We start from the raw sequence: 25,970 nt of genomic DNA on the forward strand, positions 1-25,970 counted from the left end.
TAAAGCTCATCCAGTTCCAATCCCCTGCCATGGGCAGGGACACCTTCCACTAGACCAGGTAGCTCAAGGCCCTGCCCAGTCCAGCCTTTCTCACCTCCTTTTAGGATGTTGCAGGCTGAGTGGTGCAAAGTGCTGGTCAGCATTGAAAACATGGCTTTTCAGTGTTGTCCATGTGTAAGGATGTCTGTGAGAGCAGTGAGCTGAGCGCCATGGCCATTGGTGGCCAGAGGAAGAAGGTTGCTGGTAGTTGCAGTGCTCCTGTGCTGCTGGAGGTCCTTCATCAGTTGAGTCTTCCTGGAAAAACAAGGGCAATCTGAATTTCTAATGCAGCAAAACAAGCAGCAGATAACTCCCCCCACCACCACCCCAGTATTCTGAAGACCCTTTTATGAGTCTTTAAAGAACTGAACGAGACCCAAGTGAGGTCTCACTGTTCAGTCCCTTTAATTTCCTTAACTTTGTTGTGAGTTTGTTTGGGTTTTCTCCCCATTTTGTGAGGGTGATAAGTCCTGACAGCCATGAGACAACATTTCTTAGACAACATTTCTGAATCCTTGGCTTGACATCCAGCAGTAAAGGCTGAGGAGCAGGAGCTGTGCCTCCCTCCAGGTGCACCAAGCTGGAGACAAACACTCTGCTCCCTGCATTTATCCATGTACTTAGCAGAATTCATTACTTTTCCATGTGATCTCCAGCATGGCCTGAATCTCAAATGGCTGCAGCTCCATATCTGAACTTAGGAAAAAAGAGTAAATCCTTTTGGTATTGTGTCACAGCGGCTGCTGCTGCTCAACAGAAATGAAGAAGCCTCCAGTCGCCAGGCAGGAAAAGAGCTATAAATGTCATAGATTGGCCACAATAATATTCAAGAGCCGTGCCCTTCCACAGCCTCTTTAAGTATATATAACTCAAAATTTATTTGACCTTTCTGGCTGTTTTTTTCTCTTTTTAATATATAGATCCAGTTTGACGGTTGTTTCTCCCTCACATTTTAGAATGCTTTGACGTTACAAAAAGCGCATTTCTACTCAGAGACCAGATGTGTTCTCCAATAACAGTTACACAGCACAGAGTAATAAACCTATTGTTTATTCCAGTAAATCAAAATGTTTAATCAAAGAAGCCAGACTGTTATTTTTTCACTGCACATTTGTAATGCTTTGTTTGACTTCTTACATGTTCATGCATATATACATACATACATATATATATTTCAATGTTTCGAGCACTGTGATCTGCAGCGCAACAGAAGGAGAGCCCTGTGTTGGCGAGGAGCTACTGATCCATCAGGGCAGCGTTCTTGTGAGTGAGCCCAGGTCCTGAGGCTAAAGTCCTGCTGAGCCAGGATACCCAGGGGTGCAAGCAGATGCTCCGTCAGCACCTCAACATCTCCCTGGCAGGAGCGATGCTTCCCCTGGGATATGCCAAATACCCTGACCCCCAACCAAGACAGCTTGAAGGGCGGATCACCAGCCATCACTGGGCTTAGAGGGAAGTTTACAGCAGCCAGAAAAGCTGATTCATAAACGTGAAACATTTATTAGCAGCCAGCACACTTTTCCTGTTAAAGCTGGCAAGCAGGCAAGGGGAGTGAAGCTGCTTTTTCTGACCTGCTCCTCCTTCCCAAAAGCACAGTGGTAACCACTGACAACCCTCCTCTCCTCATATGAGGGGACCCCCGTCCCACACTGCTTTCCAGCTCCCTCAGGCACTACCCCATTCCTCTTCCCAGCCCCACACTTTTGCTGTTGAGCAGTGAAACTTGGTGCCACCGATTCACTCAGGCTTCCTTGTGCCATTGCAGCTTCCTCTGCTTTGTGGTTTGCCTGTGGTTTCTTTCCAGACCCACCCCACCCTCCCCCAGATACCAGAAAATGTTTCATCCCCACTAAATGCATTTCCATAGGATTACATCTCTCTGGGGCACTCCTGAATGGGCAGCTCTTTATCCCGTAGGCTTCCAACACCAGGTTTAGCTCAGCTAAGCCTTTCCCTGAATAAATGGACTGTGGGAAGATAAAACACACACAGAGGCTGTGTCCTGCCTATAAATCCTGGTTTCTGGCCCGCACATTCACCTAGCCCTTTAGCAATTTGTCTTCCAACCATGCTTTTGCACAACAGCCTCCATTCTTGACTTGAAGCTGCCTGTTGCAATTTTATAATGGCGTCTGGGAATGGATCTATCTAGTTTTTATTCTGGGACTAGGCACTGCAGAAGGACTCTGTCCTCTACTTTCTGTCTCCTGTTAATGCTACCTGACAGTAAGCAAATAGTACTTGATGTGCCACCCCTTCTCTGTGCCTGGCTGTTGAAATTCTCATTTTCACCTCCTACAGCCTTTCTTGTGGAGTGAGCTGCACACATGAATTCACACCAGACCCAGACAACCTGCACTGGGGATAATGCAGGTTTTGGGTGCACAGCTTTTGGGGTAAAAATATTATCAAAAGCTAAAGTCCAGGCTATTTTCCCTAACAAAGCCGCAGGCCTGTGGTCATTGGCACTTCCATGCTGCAGCCAGCTGCATTAAGTCATATGAAAAAAGCCTGATGAGCAATTCCAAGAAGGAGCCACCAAAATTTCCTTCTGCGTCAGCCTGGCTGCATCTTCTGCCCTGGAGATTGGCGGTCCCAGCTCCCTGACACCAGAGAAGTGCGTTAGGTTGCTGCCAAAAGGGAGAGAGCACTAAGAGTCAAGAGATTCAGGCTGGTTTCCCAGATTTGAAACAGTTGTCCTTTACAGCTTTGTGCAAAAAGCACTTTTTTCTACGCTTCCTCTGGGTCCTTATCAGGAACACTGGAACAACATTTCCTTATTCCCAACCTGTCCTGCCCACCAGAGGAGTAAGTTTTACAGGGAAGGAGCTGTATCTTGCTGCAGAGGGGTACAGCACAACCAGGTCCTGATCTGGGAGGCGTGGAGAATGGCAGGATCATTTACTGAATGCAGAAGCATCACCCAGCTGGATGTTTCTTTCAGCTCTGTGATAAACCACCAGAGTTAGGAACAGCTATAGTTTCCACAAGATCAACAGGGATCATATTCCTCACAGAAAGCCACCCTGGTGTCACTAGAAGTTTGCAGCACTCTAACCTTAGGATGGTTTGGCTTCTCCTGTGAGGACATGGTTTTATGGGCATATAGGAGGAGGATGGATGTCACCTGGCAAGGCAGAGAACCAGCAGTAAAGCTTAGACATTTTTGCACCATCTGTTTTGCCAATCAGTGCTGCAGCTCTCAAACCCTTGAGGAGAACCTCTTTCTGTTCCCAATTCTTTTGATTTCTGCGGTGCCCTTCAGGAGGTTGTAATGTAAATACCACCGGGTGATTTTCTTGTGTGGAGCCTTCCAAGGTCTTAGTGCATGAATGAGTTTGGTTTCATGCTGGGAAATGTGCAACTCTTGCACCAGGTTGCATGTTGAGCAGAAACATTACCATGAGAAGAGACGGTTTTCTTTATTCCTAGGTATTTATGTCAAGGGGTCCTTCCTTAGGCCAGGTTTTGACTGGAGATTTTTGGAGGAAGCAACTGCCTTGCATGCTGCCAATCTGTGCTGGTGATGGTGGCATCTCCCTCCAAAAATCAGTCATCTCCACGTGCCTGATGTCTCTACCACCAGTGAGCCGCAAGGTACAAACTTCTGCTGGGTCTCAACAGGGCAACAACAAATGCCCTAAGAAAGCATCACTTCAGTGTCTTTTGGATGTTGTGCATGTCCACTGTGAGAAACAAAACCACTCATGCTGATGTGCCAGTCAGGGCTGCAGCCAAGTAGATTTGAGAGCAGGAACAGCTGGATTTCAGTGGACTATTAAAGCGCTGCAGCCGAAAGCCATCATTGTGACCTTCTCACATACCACAGACCTCTGGAGAGGATCATCTGCATAATTACAGGGATCACAGATCTTGCACTTCCCCTATCAATGATTATTTTCCTTCTGGGTACAGTATGTTCCTGCAAATTCCAACTATAAAATGTTCTAATGGTCTTTGCAGTCATCCGAGTTAGCTACAGAAAAATGTCCTAGAGCTGAGCTGGAAACGCAGCTCCCGGCTGCATGAATCTGCATGGGAACAGGGTGTGTGCAGCACGTTCCATCCACGGATAAGCTAATCCTTTCTGCAGATAAAAACTGCCAGCAAAATGTAGCCTGAAAAAGTAGTTACCCAGGTTGTTTGTTTTATAAAGGACGGATAAAATTTCAGAGCGATAAAATCATTTCCTTGAAATACTTCCACTCAATAATTTACTTCCTTTTGAAAAGCTTAATCTTTCCTCTCCTGAACTTTTCATTTATTTATTTATTTGTTATTCCAGCGATGGCCCTGATCTGAATGGGGGGATGCGCAGCTACAAGACCATGTTTTGTGATACGGGAGCACGTGCCATGCCAGCTGGAGCTAACATGCGTGGAGGGGGGACGACTAGCACCCCACTGCCCCTCCAGTAAATATCACATTGTGCTGGTAAATGTTGCATTGTGTTAATTCACAGGAGCCCTGCAGACAGCTGCAATGAAAATTGTTGTTTAGTACTACCGGTCAGGCCATGTCCATGGCTTGGGTCATGTTGGTGGGCTACACTTTGCAGGGCTGGAGCTGGTGCAGACAGGACATGCTGTGCATGTTGTGGCCAGCTCGAAACTTTGGGCTCAGGGATGGAGCTGGGGATTTATTTTTCAGTGAAGGCTGAGCTGCTTTGATTAATCGCATGGAACTTTAGGCAAGACACCAAATAGTGCAAGATTCTCTATAAAGCCATGAACAGCTGGCAGAGCTGGAGAAGTGGCAAAAAATGAATTGTCTTTTTTTTCAAAGTCACATAATTGCTTTAGGAAAGGTTGGGAGCCAAAGCCTGGAAAATTCTACAGAGCTAAAAATCAAAGCCACTGAAAAAAATGAAGGGTACATCTTCAGCTTAAGCGCTGGCCTGGACTTTGCAGGGTATTCTTTACCCCTGCTGTGCAGTGCAGGCTGCCTTCTGGAAAGAGGATTTGCAAACAGGAGGATTTAATCTGATGGCTATTGAAATCAGTGAAGTGCAGTGGGATCTGGCAGGGTGTCCAGCACCGGTGGGCTTGTGCTGGCCCTTGGGATATTGAAAGCACATTGCCCCGAGGCTGTCATGGTGCTGACTTGGTAAAGAGCAATAAGGGGAAGCATAAAATGTCACTCAGAAAATAGGTCAAAAGAAAAATAAATGGCTGAACCCTCTCCCTGGGCTGGCTGACCCACGCTGCAGCCTGCAGCACATGAGGATGTCACGTCCAGATGTCTTTGGCCATCAAACTCCTTACACCCAGTTTGATGGGCAGTGCCTTTCAGTAGGCACCTTAACTGACCCCTCTGCAGAGGGACAAAGCAGAAGAAGAGGAACGTGTTCAGCACGAGGAACAACAGCAACGAGGGAACAGTGATTCATCACATTTGCTCTATAAAGGATTTTGTAGGTTCACCTGGCAGAAATGTGTCTGTGAATGCAAGTTTATATCATAGCCTGGCATAGATTTAATGGGGGACAAAGGAGAAAGAGGGGATTAATACTTCCTTTGCCTTTCCATATTAGGCACCAGATATTAACATCTACCCTTGTTTCTCTCTCAGGTAAATGTAATGGCCGTGATACCTATTTCTTCCCAACCCCTTCAGATGACTTGAAATGGCTTATATCTATTTTTGGGTTGTGTGCTAGACCATTTCCTAATGCTCCCAAAGCACCCAGCTAGCACAGCACTATATGGATCTAAAAGATGAAAATATATATGAAAAATAAGTGAAAAAGCTGAATTCCAGCAACAGAAATTTAACAGGATTTGGAAGAGCTGTTGTCAGCTTAGTTTTCCACCAGTGTAATTCCTCTGATGTAAAGGTCAACTAACTCACATAGGCAAAAATCCCAATTAGAATTGGGTCTGTTACTGGAAGATGGTGAAAAGAATGGCACCTCCAGAAGCTGAGCAAATTGCGTGTTTCCTGGAGAAAACCTAAACAGAGAAAGAGAAGCAAACACAACCAGAACCAAAATAAATAGAAATGCAAACATACCTGGACAGGACTGCTCTGAGACCAAATAAAATTAAAATGCACTGCTTGGGGCTTCTGGAGGGCTGGGTGATAGATACTTATCCTATATCCCACAGAGAGGGCAGCAAAGTAATTCTTGAAAAACAGGGGGTGTTCTTGAAGTAACTGTGTTCTTACAGGTTTGATGGTCTAGGGATGTATATGAGGCAACGCCTATGGGGAGAAGTAATACCTGTCAGAAGATCATCTAAATACCAGTGAGGGAAAACAGCACGCAAGCCTCCTGTGGGTACCTTCTCCACCAAGCACTCACTGTGTAATATAAATCGGCTTAATATAAATTACATTAGGAGAACTAGGTATAAATGCCTGACAGGATGATGGCAGGCAATCGGCTCTACACAATGGCAATAACATCAGCTATTCAGTTGTAACACTGATGATCTAGAGATGTGAGCCAGGCAAGGGTACAAGGAGAGGTAATACTGTGCGATCTATACACATAAATGTATTGTGCAGCCAGATACAGGATCTCTGGCCTATCATCTCCTGGGACAGAGCCACATAAAGGTTTGTTGTTTCAATTCCAAGACCTTCTAGAATAAATTACTCTAGAAATGCAAAATGAAATCAATAATAATACAAGCAGCTGGCTACAGCAATTGTTCGTCTTTGATAGCTTTTTAACAAAGTTAAGCATCAACTGTTCCAAGTTCCACTTAAAATAGGAGCTGATCAAGTTTCCCCACTCCAATAAAACAGGTAAGCTGCTTTACATGTTTCAGCAGATGAAAAATACTAAACTAGAAAGTGAAGAGGTTTGTCCAAAGACTCAAGGCAAGCCTGTGGCAGAGCCTGAGACTGCACCTGACACTTGCAAGTGCCTACTTGCTATTTGTCCATCTGGCCTCTCCTCCAAAGGCACTAGGTGCTTGCACAGGGCTCGAGATCTCCCAGATCTGCAACAGAGAGCAGAGAAATTAAACTAGCCTAGGGCACAGGAAACCCATCCTCTCTGACTTCTCATGTCACCTGAGTAAGTTTGAGCCTTAGCCTCATTAAACCCAGCTTCCTACCACAACACCGTTAAACCATGAGACAGGAATGTTACTAGAATAAATGCATGCAAAATTCAATGATATATACTTTATATGCATACATACTATGTGTACAATGAATATGCTTTATATGGTGTGGTTACCTTAGCACGTAAGAAGGAGAAACTTAGCACCAAAACCCAACAAAAAGGAAGGAGCTCTTCTTCTCAGATTTTGATTTTTGCTGGCATTATTTCATTCATTTTAGTTTTTTTCTTCCTCTCTTTTCCCAGTGGTCACCTTTCACCAGAAAGAGCTTGTTTGCATGTATGCCATTAGCTGCAGTGTTTGCGTAGTAGTTGCTGCCTTTAGATTTCTTACTTGATGCAGTAATGTGAAGAAAATGCAACTTTGTGGCCTGTACTGACAAAAAAAATTCCAAAAGCCTCTGGATTTAATAAAAGCCTACAAAAACCCTTCCCAGAACACAAACCAATTTATTCTGAGGGAGGTTTCTTTCAAAAAAGAAGTGGGGGGGGGGGGGCAGCAGCTCCCACACATTCTGTAGACCAGATTCTCCATTTGCAGAGCTAGAAACCAGGAAGTCATTCCTAGTCATCACAGTTACAGCCATCTAAAGTTGCTGCTGCTGAGTAGGGTCACAGACCCCTCAGTTGCAAGCTCACCTACACAGATGACAGCTTGAGAAGGGTTGGTTGGGGGGGAGGAGCTATCTGCACTCCACAACAGCATTAGGGGGCTCTGACTTGCAATATTTGCTGCTCTTTGTGACTGGAACTGAATGATTTCTCCTTTTTTCATGGTTCCACGATAAGTCAAAGATGCCAGCACTGTTGAGGGAGCCCACCTGCATGAGCTGCATTTAAGCAAAGGCCTGGAACTTTGCTCACCAAATAGCTTTTAATAGCTTGCTCCCAGCAAGTGAGACCTGTCTTGTTTGAGATCTTACAAAGCTAACGGCCCTTTTCCCTCAGGTAAAGCAAAGCAGAGCAAAGCAAAGGCAGGAAGAAAATGGCAAAGGCACCGATGAACTAGGTAATCTACCTTTGGCAGTGGGCAGTGACTGAAGATGGCAGATACCCTCTCTCAGCAAAGGAAAATCAAGAACACTTCATTTGCAACTAGGTAATTGCGTGTCAGCTCCTTGAAACCATTAAACACAGAGCTTTCTGCCCATCTTTAACCTTGATAAAGGCAAAAGAAAGCCTCAGGGAGATACCTGGAAGACACCTCAGCCAGGGACAGAAGCTAACAAGGTAGAAACAACTCTCAGAGTAATGACCATGAGAAGTACAACAGAGCTTTTAAAGGTGAAAAGTGGATCAGAAAGAGCAGGTGAATAGTAAACAAACACCTAAACAAAACCCAACCAAATCCCTGAAAAATGAAATGAGAAACCCCAGACAAGTCCTGCTCACCTCCAGAGCTAACTCCCACCATCCTGTTCCAGGTGCACTGGTTTGGTGCCCTGGGAAATGGACTCTTTCTCAGGCTTTGAGGACACAAATGCTAAGAGCTACCTGAGTACAAATTATCATCAGTAAAAGGTCTGCTCATCATTGGAAGTCACTTTGATGGATTCCAAGGAGAAGTGGGAAGCAGCATTTCCTTTGCACCATGAAGGCACAAGGGAAAAACTGTTGTTTTGTATTTCTCTGTAAATAGAGGCAAAAGGACTCAGAAGGAACCAGCATGCTGATATGCTACAAGAAGAACACAGAAGCCAAGGGAGAATTCAGCCAGGCAATGTTAGGTACATGCATAAGCTCAGGACACAAGAAGCCAAATTGCTCTGGAACAGTGCAAGGAAATAAAGGGATAGAGACACTAGTTTATGCCATTCTTATGTGTGTTATTCTTTACCTTTTAGGTCTGATTTTAAGTTGCATAATTACTAGAAATATCCCACCTTTCCCCTCTGCTTTTGGCTTCCTTGTAGTGCAAACCACAGAGCAAAGCAAAGCCAAGACTTGGAGACCACCAAATGTATTATGACATGCTTTTTGAAGAATAACTTGGATAGTTCCCAGGAGCTGGAAGCAAGAGTACAAGGCAGATTTGTTGCCAGTGCAAGACCAAAAGCATTTTCTGCTGCACTGAAAGTTCAGGGTATGAGGGAGGGAAGTTGAGACAACATCATACAGTGCATTAGCTGAAAAGTGGGAGACCATGATTCACAATACAGTCCTTGCAGGGCAGACTCGCCCAACCTCTGTCATGTATAGAGATGCTCTGAGACAATATTCCTGGCAGTGTTCAAGGCCAGGTTGGATGTGGCTTTGAGCAACCTGGTCTAGTGGAAGCTGTCCCTGCCCATGGCAGGGGGGTTGGAATGGGATGAGCTTTAAGGTCGTTTCCAACACAAACCATTCTATGACACTGATTCTGTAGGTATGTATTTTTTCTATCTGTTTACACCATTTTCAGACTGGACCAAAGAGCTTAAATCCACTACTGAGTGGCCAGTGTGGCTCTGGAGATGTACACAAGCAGGATGCCAAAGCTGGATACTGCTGCAAAGGGGGCAGTTGCAGAGCTTCCTGTGTCATCTTGTGACACCACCCATGTGCTGGATGGTGTTAATGGAGAGGAGTGGCAAAGGCCCACTTAATCCCTAGCAGTAAATCCACTCCTGTAATGGTGCCAAGCCAAGTACTCAGACCAAGTGCTTATTGCAGCAGTTCTGCCTTGGGTAGAAAGGTCCTCAGTGGGGTCACAGTCCAGACTGGCCTGCTCTCTTCCCATTTCTCTGCTGCATCTCCAGAGAGGTGGAGAAGGGGTGCTTGCTTTGCAGTGCGGAGACCATCCCCAGGCTTGGCAGAGATGTGAAAATCCCCAGCACTGCCACCAGGCCAAGCCATTTTCTTCCAAAGGGCTCTCCAAGCACTTTCCTGCCTGCCACCAGCAGAAGCATGGCAGAGCTTGCAGACACCCACCATTGCAACAAGCCAACACTGCACACTAAGCACATTCGATACGGTAAATTAAAAAAAAAAACACATTTAAACAAGTGATGCTGTGAACTTTAATGAGCCTCAGAGCCACACTCAGTAGCCTTTTGTCTGTGACAGACAAAAAGGGTGAGGTATTGGTTTGGCAATCAGAAAACAGTTTGTGTGATGGGGACCAGAGTGAAGAAACATTGGCTGTGACAGAAGTAAAATGTGGTGCTCACCAGAAGCATGTAGGAAGTGAGAGCCCTAATGGAACAACTGATGTACCTGAAAATCACTAGGTGAGAGTGTGATTTCAAAGCAAACAATTAATTTTGAGCAGCACCTGCTGCACAAAAGACACCCACAGAACTTAAAGCAAAACCAAGGGCTGAACACACTTTAAAAGAACCCACCGGTCTGGTCAAAGGTAAGAGCAGTAGCAAGAGAACCATATCAAACAGGATTTTGATCATGCAGAGAGCAGTAGCAGTCCATTAAACAGCTGAAAGACAAAGACTGATGCTCAATGACAGAGACTGTCTGGGGAAGCAAGGAGATGTGCTACCTTTGGGGATTGAAGCAACCTGCAGCCTCTGCCATGCTGGTTTCCTGTGTGACCTTGAAGAAGTCATCCAGCCTGTTTCAGTGTCTGGACATAAAATAGTCTTTACGAGAGTGTGTCTGTGAAGGTTTGTAGAGTGCATTGCGATGTTTGGATAGAAAGCAGCACTTGCTTGTTGGGATTGAGAATTGGTTGGCATTTGAGAGCATTTATGACCACCTGATTTATAACCATCTGATTTATAACCACTGTCTGTAAGGAGAGCTGGAGCTTTCAGCAGCTCGGTCAGCAGTGGGACAGTCCCTGGAGCTGTGTGGCTCTTGTTGCTATCCTACCTTAGAAGCCAAACTAAACCCCAGTTTTTAATGAATACATCTGTAACCTTCATACCCAAGCCTGCAACTAAGCAGCTGCGGTGGCTGCCAGCATGCACATGCAAACAAGAAGTTTATCCTAGAGTCCTGTCTTTCTCAATGCTCCCTGTCTCTAAGGGTCTGATCCCTTACCTGAAAATCCTCTGTGGCTTTCTCCAGAAATGGCTTGTTTATGCCTCAAAACTGCTTTGTTCCTTTGTCTCTGATCCTGCATTGCTTATTGGAGGTGTGGGCTGCCTGTGTGTGAATAACCATAGGTACCTCACAGGCTCCTGACAGACTCTTTAACCACCATCAGAAGCACCATCCTGTGTTGTAGGCATGGACAGTCCCACCTCCTCCCTGTTCCTTGTCACCAAGTGCAAATCCTCTCAGGAAAGAGTTAAATGGGTGCTTTTGGTTTCCTGAGAGAGCCCATAAATGAGGCACAGAGCAGTCCCCAAGCAGCCCTAACGTGTTTGTCTAGAGAGGACCAAATGTGAGTCAAGGCTTTGAGCCTGACCCTCCTACCTTTACCATGCTGCGTTTACACAGCTATTGCTCATCATATTAGAGAGATGATACCTGCTCTTGGTGTTACCTCATTTCCTAATTGATCTGGGTCCCAGCTGCAGATATTCCCATTTTTAATTAATCCTTTTTGTTTATACCCAGTGAAAGGCATGATATGGTCAGAATAAAATGCACTGGATTTTGTCCTGTGCGTGATGCTCTCACAGTGGTGGCATTCCCTGACAGAAGAAGCAGCCTGGCAAACCTCATGGCAGGGCATTACGACAATCTCATCAGAAGGAGATAAGAGGCTGGATGAGCTTTGCAGTGTCTGATATGGATAAACACCAGACCAAAGCTTGTCAGCATTCATGAGAGAATAAACCAAAGCATCTAGATGGCAGCAAAAGCGATCATCCAAAGGATGAGAACTATTGAAATGAGATACAATTGGCAACTCACACTTTAAAAATAAAATCAAACTCATTTCATCCATGTCTCTGTACCTACCTGCTTCCTTTGGCAAGAGGAAAGAAACTTTAGCTCGATTAGCTGACTTGACTGCCCACAACTCCGAGCTGAGAGAACACTTCTCAGGGCCTAATTTATTCCACAAATACAACATATTTTTCTGCTCACAGAATACCCACAAACACATTGCAGTTTCCTTACACATTTTTCTTTGATTTTTTTGGCACATTTTCATGAATTGTTTGCAAGTTTGCTCTTTGCAGCACTTAATGCCTGGAATCTGAGCGGTTGGTTAGTGGCAGTTGGTCACGTACATCACATGCTATTATTTCTGCTGGTCCCTGGCTGAGACTGTCCTTCATTGAGTCTGATGCAACACCCTTTGATGTCAATGACAGTCTCTCTCTTTGACTTCAGTGCACTTGGGTCAGCCCTTTGTTAGGGAGGGAACTGGGAGAAGCCACCGGGCTTTCAGTCTCTGAAGCTGGGCTCAAATTTATTTAGGAACTCAGCAAACATTAATTCCTCCCCACACAGGCCCTCCTCAGCTCCGCTCTTAAGAAAAACTGAAGTTTTCAAACATCTGTTGGAGCCAACATTTTGTTTCCCTGCAACTTGTGTGGTTATTCAGACCAGCGAAAAACAGGCATAAAACTTCACACTCCACACCGGTGCATTCAGCAAACATCAGAGGAGTGAAGGATGAAGCTCATTGCTTGGGCGCAGGGTTTGCCTTCAATTTCACTTCAGCACTGTAAGACAAAAACCCTGCCTGCACCTCAACCCACAGAGGCCCACAGTTCAGAAGTTCAAAACCCTCTTTCTCACCAGGAGGCACAGTGCCACCTCACCTTCCCCAAACATCTACATTTCTTCCTGTTAATCTCCCCAGGCTTTTGGGCACCTCCAAACCCATGTCCTAACAACATCAGGCCATGAACTGCTGCAGAAAGACAGTGGGAAAAAGCTGGCAAGCTTGCCTAAGTTGAGCTGCCTGTCTTGATCTCTAGCACTTGTGATGCCATGAGGCAGCAGAAGACCCAGAAGGACTGGCACGGAGATTTTTCTTCTCCTACTGCTCTAGCGCAGCACTGTGCTGGAAGCTCATTTAACTTCAGGACTGTCTGCATGTAAAAATATAAATTGTGTTCTCTTCAAAATCTGGTTTAAAAATAGCACTATTTGAGGAGCATATAAATAAGTAATCGTTTGGAACACAATATTAGAGCTCCCTTCTTTAATTAAATGGTTGCTCGATGCATTTCAAAACACTGTTCTGACTCAGTCTTCCTGCATCTCTGTACTTTTCCTGCTTTGAAAAAGCCTCAGCTAACTGCACCATGAATTTTAAAGTGAACTAGATGGTGCAGAATAATAGGACTATTAATATCCTAATTGCTGAGCTGCACTTGGGACTAGCCAGTTCTCGCACAGACACAGGAATAACTAACATCTCAGACATGCTGTTAAGCAGGAATGGCTTCAATGGCTATCACTGCCTCCATTTGACACATGGCTTACAGGAGAACACAGAGAAAATATTCTAATGAAAGAGTGCATTTATTTTTCCTCTCATGACACATAGCATTTGCTAGACACAGCCAGGAATGTAATCCTGACTATTCAGACCATCCCCTCTTCTGGCCCTGAATGCCACTGGAGGGTGAGCAGAAAGGCCATGCGTTTCCCTTTGTTGAAGTGCATTCTTTGTGTAATCCCTGGATTGGGTCAGTCTTTTTTTAAAGTATCACAAGAGTGGGGAATGGAAAAGACACATGACATGAGGCCAACAGTTCACCCCATCCCCGAGCAAGATTATTGACTTTTTTTAATTGATGGACTCTGTTTCATCCACTAGGTCTTTGTCTTGTCCAGCTTGAAGCTTCTGAAATCACACAGCTTTTGCTTTTCTCGTGGGATGCTGTTAGAAAGCGTATCTCAGTAAGAGCTCCCTGGTTCCAAGAGCTATAGCTTCCTTTTCTTAATTTCACCCAACTACTCATGCTGTCCACTTAAAGGATACCAAATGCTTTCCTTGGAGTTTTAGGGGAGCACTGGTGACTGTTTAGCACCTCTGTACACATTTGGCAGTTTTTCCTTTGCTTGAAGGTCCTTGTTGCACTGGAAGTCAGATTTCCCCAGCACATCACTTCTCATGCAGGCCTGTGAGCAGCTGCCAAACAACCAGAAGCACAGCACTCTTTTCCTCAATGGCAGGAGGGAAAGGACAGGAGGTCTCAGCTAAAAGAATGCAAGGAAATCCACAGCCTTTGCCTCTGGTTGGTTTGCTTACACACTTGCTTTTTGAAAGGGAGAAAAGGATAATAATTTATGTACAAAAATGGCCATTTTTCATCTGATGTGAATGGACCTAAAACTTCCCTGGAGCTTTTCCCCAAAACACAACCTAAACTGCATCTTGGTTGCACACAAAAGGCAAATTTGGTGTCTAGAGCAGCCCTGGGAGGACATAAATAGTTATGTAGTAGGGCTGGGAAGGAAATAAGGCATGCTTCATTCACATGAGCTCACTCAGTGCAGTGTCTAACTTGCTATGGTATCATATACAGAGTGGTATAACCTAAGCACTTTGGTGGCTCTTGCCCTTCATTGCTCCAGTTTCACTGAGTAGATGGTTTCTCCTTCTCCCCTACTTGAGACAGATGCTGCTATGGCTCTAAACCAGCATTCACCACTTTAACTTCAAAAGGACAGACTGGTCCTCAACCTGCACATTTCCCCCTGAGGCTTGCACGGTGGCATTTGATCAAAGCTCGTATAGGACCAGCCCTGTTCAGAGTGTGTTGCATACATGATCCCACCACAATCCCATGAGAGGCTTTACGGCTCAGCAGTTGGTTTTTCTTGGGAGCTCCTGAAAGGCCAGTTTAGTAAGGTCTCTGTTAAGATTTGTTGGACACCCTCCAGAGATGAGCTTTGAAATCCCATGTTTTAATCCCCTTTGAATTTACAGGTGGTTCCTTTGGGTTGCCAGGACCTTCTTTTTGTCCTCTAAGATACAACCTCTGCATTAGGATGACACTCATACACTATACAAGCGTACTGCTCCCTTTTGCATGTTTTCCTTTGAATTTCTTCTAAATATGCAGCAATATTCAACAGAAGAGCTAATAATAATAATAAATGTAGGTGTACATTTATCAGTATCCCTTGTAAAACTACCCTGAGTTCTTTGTAATCTCACCCAATTTGCTTGGCTGCTTTCACTGTTACAAACATGAACCTGCCTGATGCCAAGTTCAGGTGATGAACAAGCACTGGGTGGAAGACTGCTGTGGGAACGGGATCACATAGAGCTGCTTTCATATTTTCTCCAGCTCTTCTGGGCTTGGGAGGAGAGGAGCGGCCTACCAGGCAGGAGTGATGGAGCATCAAAGCACACCGTAAAGCTGTGGCATGACTGGGAAGGAGCTCAGAGAAGAAATGCAGCTCAGGAAAAGCAATTTGCAGAGGAAAGATGAGGTGAATTCATCTGAAAGACATTTTTTTTCAATTAAAAAGAGGAAGCAGAGATACTGCCTCACTCACTTTGCTCCTTGTTTTTTTTTAAGCACTTGGAGTGGAGTAACTTCACAGGAACGTTTTCAGCGCCCAGAAATAGTTCTCAATTACACAGGATCTTCTGTTAAGTTGCTTGAGGCTTCTGTGGTAACAGCATTATGCAAAATAACAGTGGTCTGTCTTTTATCAATTAGGAGAACAATGGCAGAGTCATCTTTCACTAATCCCTTATTCTCCCCACAACTGCTTGAGATCCCCATTCACAGAATCTTTGTTTTATTTACATGCTTGTGGAATGGCAGTTGTGGGATTGGATCAAATATCTTTCAGATTCTGGGAGATTTTGAGCTTCATAATAGGAGTAAATGATGGACTTCAAAAGGAAATGTTTAGGAAACAGTGCAAAAGAAGTTCTGTTTAAAGGTAGGAATTTTATAATTGCAGTAATTATGAGATATAAATGAGTTATCAGCCATGCTCCTCGTGTGTGTGACTATAAGGACTTCACGGGATTTATCTCTCTTCACAACAGACCAAAGTGTGGCCAGCTGATGGCTAAGCCAACATCCAAAGCTAGCAATTGGAGTTTTGTCATTACCATCTTTGGTTTCAGACTGGGTGTAAGGACTGTCCTACAGAAAGCAGGACCATGTAAGCATTAAAATCTACAGGCACTTCCTAATATGACAGGTGGGGTTTAGATACAAACCTCGGAGCCACTTGTCAACTTCCAGTTTCTCTCCTGTTGCAGATCGCAGCCCCTGCCATACAATCCGTGCCAAAGTGGTATTTGGCATTCTGGCTGGGTGCCATTCCCAGGACTGATGATCATCACTGCATACAGACCGAGTAACGAGAAGCAAAGACATCTGCTGAGTGCATTTTGGAACAGTCTTCTTCCTTTACTGGTCATAACCAGTTCTGCAGGTTGGCTGGTTAGGAAACAATGCCATCAAAGATGATGGTTCTGTCATTGCCCCTTAGCAGCTCTTTCAGCATTTGCTCAGGGAGACTCTCTTAAGCTATTCTTTTCCACCCTGACGGTTTTTCCAGACAGATCCCTACTGAGCAGATGTAGTCACACTGTAAACACTGCTAGAATCAGGCCAACATATGGTATCACTTAGGTACAGAGCAGTCCCAACACCATTGTAATGGTATTTCAGTATCTCTGATTCCACTTCTAACCCCAATCAGTCAATTCATTTGTGATGAGTCAGTTCATTTGTGCATAAAATAGGGGGGGGGGGAAGGAGTGTTAAAGAAACTTTTACAACCCATAGGAAGAGTTTTCATTTGATAACATGCTTCATGCCTTCAAGAGGAAGAGACCTAAGGTCAGCAGAACAATGCCCGACAAGAAGTTGGCTCTGTAGTCATCTGATTGCTCTGCTACAGGCTAGGTCAGTGAGATGTTAAATAAAAATAGCTTTGAAGTCTTTAAAACTGGACTTTTATACAACCTCACTCAGCTTTGCTAATGTAAGAAATGCAAGCCACTAAAGATACAGATAAATCCAGCAAGCATGAGCCAGCAGGACCAAACAGAAAAGCCCGAGTCCACTGTGACTGCTTCTCAGTGTTTCAAGCAGCAGCTGAAGGTAACACTGCAGGCAGTGCAGCAGGAATCACATGCGTAAAGGAGAAGGAAATTCTGGAGTTTGGCCTGTGTGAGCTACCTGGGCCCTCCTCAAGCTACCTTATCCCCGTTTGGCCACAGGACTGGAGCAGTGTGAAGTTACTGAAGACTGCACAGGGAATCCAGATGTTTGGGAAAGGAAATCGGTGGAAGTCTCCTTTAAAGCGATGGGAGGCTCCTGTCACAAGGAGCACCTGGGGATGTAGCAGCACAAGCCCTGTTAAAGCGATAAGTTGCAGACTGCCTGCACTGGCATGGGGTGGGAAGGCAGAAGTGATGGCTCTGCGAAGGGGAACGTAAGGGTCTTATTTTGCCTCATCACTGTGTTTGGCAACCCGGTAACAAACCAGATCTCTGCCTACCAAATTGCTTTTACCTAGCATGCAGCACCTGGAGGCTCAAGCTATCCATAAACCTTTAGTGGGCTCCTGGGAAGTTTGAGGAGGCAGGTCTGGTCCTCTGGGTCAGACGGAAATGTGACGTTCCAGCTCTCAAGCTGAAGCTGCTATGCAGAAGGGCCCTGGAAGCAGGGGAAGGGGAGCAGAGGGATTACAGTTAGGTTTGGTTCCAGTTGAAGCCTTAATGCAGGCACAGACTACAGCTCCTGGATCCCCTCTCAGCAGTGGGCTATGAAGTCAGGGCAAGAGAGTTGGCCTCACTTGTGACAGCGGTAGACACTCTCCCTCATATGGGAACTGTATAATAACATACAACATACACCTCACAGAAAGGAGTACGTTTCTAAGAGAGATAGGAAAAAAACCCAAAAGTCTACTCTTGCAGTTTAATGGCCCGGGTGAGTGTCTGTGAGCAGAAAATCCTTGGGAGAATCTTTTTATAGAGAATCAGTTTCCTTCAACAGGAAATCTGAAGGTGCTTGGGAAGCTCAGAGTGTCTTCACTTCAGTAACATGGCATTCACATGTGCCCCAGTACATGTTCCCAGAGGTATAACACACCAGATTTTCAGTTGTGGGTAACTAAAGATATAGAAGTGCAGCTATATTTGGAGCCATAAATGAGGCACCTCACAAGTACTGACTCCTCTCTCCTGCAAATTAAGCCATTTGTCTGCTTTAGGAGCATCAGCTTCTGACACCCACAATTAAACTGTGAAGATTCTAAGACTTGTTAGACTCCTTACACATGGATGCCAGCGCAGCAGAATTCAGCAGGCCCCCTCCTCCATAACAAGATCATCACTAATGAGAATGTGTTATCCAAATCAATTACTGTCTTGCTCTTTTTTGGATCCTTTGCTTGAAGCAACTGCAACTAATTGCAGTCTTCCAAAGAAAGGTGTTCTGAAAAGAATCAAGCTCATTTTAAAAACACCTTATGTTGGCCAACTGAAGATGGAGGCATTTTGAAAATATTGGCTGCATAAGCGAATGGTCTGGTTCATCTTCTCACTGGAGTGCCCTTGCATTGACTCGTCCTCAAGTAATGAGAGGTGCTGGGACTGGTGAGAGGTTGACTAAACACAAATAAGAGAGATATGGTGATTGCAAATAAAATACAAATATTGTGAGTAGACCTGGTACTGAGATGTTTACAGAGTTCTGGGGGGGCTTTAACTTCAGGTCTTAAAGAATAAAATCAGATCTTGACGGCTTTTATGAGACCACATGAAGACTGGAAGCTGCAGCCCGCATCCTTAGCAGCTGAAAGGCTACTGAGGACTCTGGTGGAGCCCTCCCCATTTCATGTTGGAACAGCTGCTGTGGACCTGTTGAGAGAAAACCAAATGGACTGCAGCAGCTCAGGGAGGTGACTGAAGTTAGCCCTGCCTGAGCCATCTTCAGGAGGGTGCATGGGAAGCGTGGCCAGGTTTTGAAGACCTTTTTGTCTCTAAAAGCTCTGTTCCTGCAGTAGTAGAAAAAGTGCTGAGGTTGTCGCTTTGTTCATTAGCAAACAGACGCACAAAAGGAAGGAAGGGCAGGTAGGGAAGCCACTTGGGTGCTCGCCACAAGCCTGGGTGAGCACTGCCATACTGGAGTCCCCACACGGACAAACACTATGGTACCCCCAAAGGATTGATACCCAAGTGCAGGTACCAGAGGCTGCAGAAAGGAGACATAGCCCAGGGCTGCAAAAAGATGAAAATCAGACTGATTTTTAACGAGCGGTGCTGTTTCTGTATTACACAAGAGCCACACAAGTCACACTGAGCCTTCTTTGATTGGTATGCATATGTTTAGACTAGTGTTTCAGGAGAGGGCAAGAGAGACTCCCAGGACTGTGGGAGCCCTTCTACTTATAGCTATGAATTAATTCTAATTAGCTCTAGAAATGGGTCCCTCTGGCTCTTTGTTCTCTGAAATTGTGCCTTTCAGATGCAGGCTTCTCAATTAGTAGCTAATTATGATGGTCTTGCCTCCTTTTGGCTAGAGGGGGTATAAAAAATCTCAGCCCCTGACAGCTGTTGGAGAGTTGCCTTCAGCTTGAGCAGCAGAATTATTGATATCAATTTCAAGGGTCTTTTCTCTCGTCCATAAATCCCTCCCAGACCTGAAACAATGTTATTTGTGGCACTACCGAGAATTGTTTGACGCTGTGAGCTTTGGAAAACACATCACATTTCCAGTCCCCACCAAATGCACTGAAAGCAAAAATAGGCAAGCTTTGTGTCTGACAGCCTGTCCCTTCTCCCTTCTCCTGGAGCAGCAAATGAGGAATCCAGATAAAAATTCCAGCCCATTTTGAGGAATAGCTAGGCATTACCAGGCTGTGTTTTGTTATCACCAGCTTTTCTCTATAACTGTTGTTGGACAATGATGCCAATAGGTCCGGATCTATTATCCCTCATGCCAATGACCCCAAGTAGCCATTTCCCCACCAGCCAGCTCCAGTTCTGTAGACTATTGCAAGCCCAGCAAAAAACCTTTTTACCCTTGTGATAGGTAGGTTTGGCTCTGGAGTCACGGGAAGGACAGATAGGATAGGGAGGAGATGCAGTTCATAAGAACATCAGACTTGTGCTACTGGGGTGAGACTGACGCCCCACCTCACCCCATATCCTGCCTCTGTTGATAGTGGTAGGACTTATTGAGTAGGGAGTTTAGTAAGTGCAACCTACTTATTTTCTTTAGTGTCTCTTTAAGGGCAGCCCACATTGCCCATGAATTTGTCTATCATCTAAGCACTTCTTAAACTAGCTGGTACCTGTAGCCTTCTGCAGGAATAAATCCCAGAAGTTTGTTACTCACTGTGTATGAAATAGGTTTTCTTTCACCTGTTTTAAGATGACCTCCTAGCCCAATCATAATTTTTCCAGCATTGCCCCTCACTGTCAAGCCAAGTTCAGTTCCCTCTGCATGCAGGGGGAGGAAACAGTTTGTCTGTTCTTTAACCTATCTGTCCTCACACGAGTCTGCTGAAGGATGTGACAGAATCATAGTAGCATCACAATTTTCAGCTACTTGTAGATGTACGGTTGTTCTCAGATAACTAGAAATACAGTCTGCTCAGCAGTTCTCACATTCCTCTTGTATGATGGTTTCATTTCAGATCTCCAAGGAGTCATTATTGTCTGATATTTCCTTGGTAATACCAGAGGGGGATTAACGGTGCTGGAAAGACTGCAAGAGTACTGTTTTAAGATAAAATTTCTTTGCAGTGAAACTAGAGATAAGACAAACCTCAGCTCAAATCAGCCACAGACGTTTTCCCCATTGCAGATCCACATCTGGATAGGAACTTCATACAGATGCTAATTATTTCTGTGCTGCAGTAGACAGACTCGCCTGACCCAGACTGAATTTCGACTCCAACTAAATCACATATTCTCAGACTAGAGTGTGCATCTGGGATAACAAGGAAGCCTAACACTGAATAAGTACATAATAGCACCTCCTTCCACATATATAAAACACATCTATGAAAACCCATTTCTGTATTGCGGGCACTTGAGAAATGTAGTGCATAAATTACTAGTGTAGCATTATAGCTCCTGGTATGTTGTAGTTTCTCTGCCAGTGCAAAAATCTATGTCCTGAAGGGAAAACAATCCTCTTTAGACTCAATTAGATTACAAAACATTTATGCTATCAAATAATCTCTATGAAGATTTCTAGCATTTCTCTTTCTTACAGAAAATTGGAAGGATCATGGCAGTAAATGAATGTAGTTTGGCGGGTTTACACTAGACTGTGTGTAACTTGTCATCAGCTCTGCATTTTGGATCATATGGAGTGGTTGAAGATAGGAAAGTACAGGGAAAGATTGTCTAGAGGGACTGGAGTTTGCACCACTGCAGGGTTTCAAAAGCAGGTTAGACAAACATCACTCAGAATGGGAGGTATTGTATTTGATCCTGCCCTGAGCACAGAAAATAATGAGATAACTTCCTGAGGTCCTCACCAGGTTAATTTATCTGATTCTATAAAACATCAGCACACTAATAAAGTAGCAGTGTCTGCTTCCATTTCACATGGAAGCACTTCTCAAAAGAACAATGGTGGAAAACAACCACAAAGAAGAAAAAAAGTGGGAGGGAGGGAAAGAGGGAGGCAGGCAAGCAAGCAGGAAGGAAAGGAGGCAGGAAAGCAGGAAGGGACATCAGAAGAAATCTGGAGCACTGTATGCTCTACTCTTACCAGCACCAGTAAAGCTCCAACAGCTACTACTCTTCACAGTAAAAGAAAGAAGATAGCTCATCAAAAGGAGAAACTACACCAGCCATTACCAATAGTTAAGAGCTACAATTGAAGGGGAGCATGAGGATATGAGTCAAAAAGAATAATTTACTGGAAAACACTAAAAAAAACAGGAGAGATTTAAAGCTGTGTACTGTTGTGAGAAGTGTGTGCAGTACTCTGTAGCATTCTTAATGATGTATTTTTAAAATTACCATAATACAGGCCTTCCCAAACAAAAACTACTGAGATCTTTTATAAAACTCGGTGTTAATACATTTCCTCTACACTTGTATGGAAACACTTTCCTATTGACATAAGCCTCCAAATTAACATACTTTATATATTTAGGTCTGTTTTCTTCTCATCCTCCCTTGCCAAATCCCTTCCCAGATACAACAGTGCCAGGGTTACCACTGAGCACTAAGGACGAGTTCCTATCCCTTAGAAGTCACTCTCCATCAGCTAAGCTGTAATCATGTTCAGCCTACCTTGCCTGCAAAGCAAAGCACAAGTATTTAAGTGAGCCCATTTCATCTGCAATTGAGGCAGGCTAAGAGCACACACAGGGTTAATTAGTATGGTTCAGCCAACAGGCAATAACTCATTAAGCTGCAGTAACTCGACTATGTTTGATCATGTGCTTTATGCCCCAAGGCACTTCATAAGCAAAGCAGTAAAGTCAACTTATCTACCATCTCAATTTCTCTCTCCCTCTCTCTTTTATTCTAACCACAGAAAATAGTGGTTAAACCACAGAGGATAATTTCTGGACACAGACTAGTTCACCACCTTCCTCTTTTTGGCAGATTAACTGCACTTGAAGATTGTTATTGTTTCGTCTTTCAGCCTTGCCTCTCTCCTCATAGGTGCCATTCTGTAGGCTCTCTGCAGCCTTGCTCTCCTTGGGACTGCAGCTGCATCCTTTCTGAGGTGTAATGATAGAAACTGGTCCCAGTGATCCAGCTGAAAGGCTTATCCCCGTGTGCCTAACATGCGATATCCCTGTCTGTCCAACCCAGTCTGGTGTTTCTTCCTTCCACAGCTGAGTCATTGTTTCATCATCATAAACCCCAGCTCCCTCACGGCAGAGCTGCTCTCTCCCACCGTGTGCCTGTGGAGCTGATTATTTCAGTGTAGGTGCAGATTTGCACTTGTCTTCACTGAATTGCATCCTGTTTATTTCCAGACCATTCCTCTAATTACTGACATCTCCTGAGTGCTAATCCTCTCCTCCCTAGTGTCTCTTGCTCTTAGCTGAAATTCTAACAAAGGGATTCTCTACTTCTCCATCCAAATTACTAACGAAAACACTGAATATTCCTGAACCCAGACCATATCCCTAAGGATCAAGCTCAAGAAATCTTTCTAGTTTGACAGTGTTCAACTGGTAACTGCTCTCTGAGTACCCCCAGTAATTTCACCTGGACCTTTTCCCCTTGAACAATACTTCTCTAAAGGCCAGATATTCTATCTACAGCTTCTCACTATAATGTGGGCAGCAAGAAAACCTGTATTTTTATTATTTAATGCTAAGATAATGTGTAGAAGGGAAACTAACTTCCATGTGTCAGATCTGACTTCAGCCAGCATCTGCTTGTAGAGGATTATGATGTGACCAAATGTCACAGCCTGCCTCTTGCAAACCCATTTCAGCACTCACTAAAACCTCTTCTAGTGGTCCCCAGTGCAAGTAGGATGATGAGCAAAATGGGCTTGGGAATAATTTCGTGTAACAGTTCCTAAATCATGGGTTTCCAAACTTCTATGAGATTTGGATCTGTATAAGTCCAAATTCACTTTCCTACTCCAAATATAAGGGATAGGTTTCCACTATCAATCTCCATTCCTGCATAGGTAAAAATTACCGAGCTTCAAACTCAACACCGACTTGAGTGGCCTGTTTGTTTTTATACAAGGTGAAGGAAGTCACTATTTCATTCCCTCGTACTGGAGTAATTTTGTGATTGGAAAATGGTGGGTAACAAATCCAGATATGCAGAGAACTTCTTGTGCTTTTCACATCATCCTGGAGACCAGGAGCATGCAAGCAGGGTGCATAAAGTATAACCCTAAACACCTGTTATGTTGCATGGCATGGTAATAAAAGATTGCTCACTTAAGCAAGAGCCTTTGAACTGCTCACTAGAGGAGCCCTTCGCTCTCCAGTGGTTTTTATAGGCAGCCTAGGGAGATTATGTGATTAAGTTAGTCATTTAAATTTAGATACCTAGAACAAACAGCACAGACTCACAGAACAAATACTTCATGATGACATAAGACCATTCTCTTCCATAAGAAAGCCAGTACTGCAAGAAAGAATTGATGAGAAAAGAAGTATTTCACTCTGTCTTCAATGCAGTCAGTGTGGTTTTGTTCTCCCAATGTCAATTGTGCCTAATAAGAGACCAGGAACCGATGCAAATTAAGCAAGGGCATTTCTGATCACTGGCCGAGAGCTCCCATTGTGCTAATGAAAAACTGAACTGTAAAATCAAGTCAAAATATTTTTTCCGTGATTCCCAGTGGAAGTCAAAGCAAACACACATTTATACTTCCTCTTGCTCCACAGGCAGCTTGGCGTCCTTTTCACTGGCATCCAGTCCTGCCAGAAAAGCCCACCAGGTCTTTTAGGTTCCCGCTGGCAGGAAAATTACCACTCTCGCTGCACCAACATTTGGAAAACAGAGAATGTGCTGTGTCTCAATGTTCTTCTAGTCTCCATAAATCACTCATAGAAAAGAGCAGGGATTACTTGGGCAGCCATTGTATGCCCAAAACTGGAGCTGAAGGAGGACCTCCAGAGTCGCTATAGAGGGATTACATCACGAGGAAGGGAGGCTGAGCGAATCGCAAGGATGCCTTGTTACAACAACATCCTGTCCTTGCAAAGAGAAGAATGGCTTTTGAGGGAATGACAGAGCTTTGGATCTCAGCTCCCTGAAGCAAGTTCAGGCAAGTTCAGCCTCATTGCTTTTGTGTAATGGAAGGTTTGGGTTTATTATTAGATCGAACTCAAAAGAGCCTTGCCAAGTTTGAAAGTTCATGATGTTTCAAGCAAAGAAAGGAAGTGTCTTACCTCTCAGGCTAGTATCCCTGTTATGAAACAGGCTAGGAGTTATTTAGCTGTTGTTCCTAACGATGAATGGAAGGTGGCTGAAGAATAGTCTGCTGAAACCCTGAGGCAGATTTGCCCTCCAAAGCTCATGAGTGAGGGCACTGCAGCGTTTCTCCTCCGAGTGAATTTCCTGTTTCCCGGGATTGCTTTTTCTGCTGCAAATGAGATAAACATTGATAGGCACAGAGCAAACAGAGTCTGCTGTGAGGCTCATCTAGGGATTACTGGCTACTCAAATAGAAAAAGATAGGGTGGGAATTAAATCTGTATAACCTCAAGCCTTGCCCTGTTGCTTACAGCCCTTTTTCACCCTCCTCAGACTCCATCTTTATGCTCACTGGGCATTTGCAGCTGAAGGCTGTCCCCGAGACTCACTGCTCTCAGGCTGGACACATCCTCTAGTTTCCAGGCTTAGCCAATTGCAGAGAGTATGGACCCACTTGTTTTTGTGTCAGCCATCTCCCCAGCCTAAATAGTTTGTATTCCTCCTTTGGGGTTACTGACATTATTCTGATAGACAGCAACCATGGGTCCTCTCAGCCACAGTTTTGCTCAGGAAAGCTAGCCAAAGCTTTGGATTCACCTTCTATCATTCAGGTAATTTTTTTACCCTTAGCCCAGTTTTATATCCTTATCTGCACTTAATTTTGGTAAAATTTATCTCTTTCGAAAGTGAGTAATTGGACTTGTATAAGGCAGGGCTTGCCAGCGCCTTCATTAGGGTTCAGTATATCCTTCCTCCGTACTAGCTTTCACACCTATGTGGGCTGCTTTGTATATTTCACAGGCACCTCACATTTGTTCTCCATGTTACCCATAGTCAAGTCCAGTGCTCAGATCACTCCAGGACAGATGATTTTCAATGGACAAATTTCCTAGAGCATAGCACAAAATTTCTTTTGTGCCTCACTTTGCAGTTCTGTTACCCATCTTATCTCACACTCTTCAAAGTCGAGTGGTTCTTCCCAACAACTGCCCCAATCCTATGCTGTAGTGAGAAAGTTCATCACGATGCTCCCGTTTGTTTGTGCCAAGACCAGTCATGTAAGTGTTTAAGAAAAGCAAACCCAAGACCCATCTGTAAAGAACACCACTGAGAGGTTCCCTCTGGCTTGATGCTTCCCTAAAGTAT

General features: G+C 44.5%; 1 long non-coding RNA gene across 2 annotated transcripts; it reads right to left on the minus strand.

Annotated features, from left to right (window-relative positions):
- Positions 1 to 3,713: 3,713 nt before the first annotated feature.
- On the minus strand, positions 3,714 to 25,086 carry LOC133271363 (uncharacterized). 2 transcript variants are annotated; one of them, XR_009744105.1, is made up of 4 exons: positions 24,800 to 25,086; positions 7,368 to 7,485; positions 6,919 to 6,989; positions 3,714 to 6,243 (listed from the first exon to the last, which is right to left on the minus strand). It is a non-coding gene; the product is annotated as an uncharacterized LOC133271363 (long non-coding RNA). The 2 variants fall into 2 exon arrangements; XR_009744104.1 differs by lacking the exon at positions 3,714 to 6,243 and having other exon boundaries at positions 6,253 to 6,989.
- Between the last annotated feature and the right edge of the window lie 884 nt (positions 25,087 to 25,970).

The sequence above is a fragment of the Pezoporus flaviventris genome, unplaced genomic scaffold, assembly GCF_033815535.1.
Source record: "Pezoporus flaviventris isolate CSIRO_AGI_PZ_B2104156 unplaced genomic scaffold, CSIRO_AGI_Pfla_v1 ptg000025l, whole genome shotgun sequence".
In the NCBI taxonomy this organism is placed as follows: domain Eukaryota; kingdom Metazoa; phylum Chordata; class Aves; order Psittaciformes; family Psittacidae; genus Pezoporus; species Pezoporus flaviventris.